General features: G+C 48.7%; 1 non-coding gene across 1 annotated transcript; it reads left to right on the top strand.

Moving 5' to 3' along the window:
• The first annotated feature begins 548 nt into the window (after window positions 1–548).
• TRNAI-AAU (transfer RNA isoleucine (anticodon AAU)) lies at window positions 549–622 on the top strand. The gene has a single exon. It is a non-coding gene; the product is annotated as a tRNA-Ile (tRNA).

Genomic DNA, 622 nt, shown 5'->3' with positions numbered 1-622 from the left:
TGAAACACAACGGAACCATTTGCGACTGCTTGGGGGTATGGTTTTGGGGGTATGGTTACGAGAGAATATTAAGTTAAAAAAAAAAAGATTAAAAATTACATTTTGTTTTTAGCAAATATCTATATTTTACTATCTACCCTATACAGTGAAAAGACTCCTGCGGCCGCTATTATTGGGTGGTGGGGAATTCGGTGGTTCCTCTGTCCTTTCTCCGGTTTTTTGTATTTTCTAAGCTTTACTTAACCTTGGTAAAGGCTTTTGTTGCAAGCTGTTTCCACGCTGCGAGAATTCTCGGAGATAAAAAACAGCACTCAGTTGGAATCTTGGAAAACAGTTTTACTCCCGAGCTAAGCCTCCTACTTAACAATTTGCATTTTTCCTGCAAAAACCCTCGACTCGCTGTAGGAAGCGGCTCCCTTCCCCCGGAAGCCCCGCGGGTCTCAGTTTCTGCGTCCAGCCAACGGGGACGACAGTGGGGGAAGCGCCGGGACGCAGCACGGAGGCGTGACGATCCTGGTAGGTTCTGTGGCGAAGAGCAGACGCCGGGTGGCCGGTTAGCTCAGTTGGTTAGAGCGTGGTGCTAATAACGCCAAGGTCGCGGGTTCGATCCCCGTACGGGCCA

The sequence above is a fragment of the Loxodonta africana genome, chromosome 10, assembly GCF_030014295.1.
Source record: "Loxodonta africana isolate mLoxAfr1 chromosome 10, mLoxAfr1.hap2, whole genome shotgun sequence".
In the NCBI taxonomy this organism is placed as follows: Eukaryota; Metazoa; Chordata; class Mammalia; order Proboscidea; family Elephantidae; genus Loxodonta; species Loxodonta africana.
This window is presented reverse-complemented; position numbering and strand designations above follow the sequence as displayed.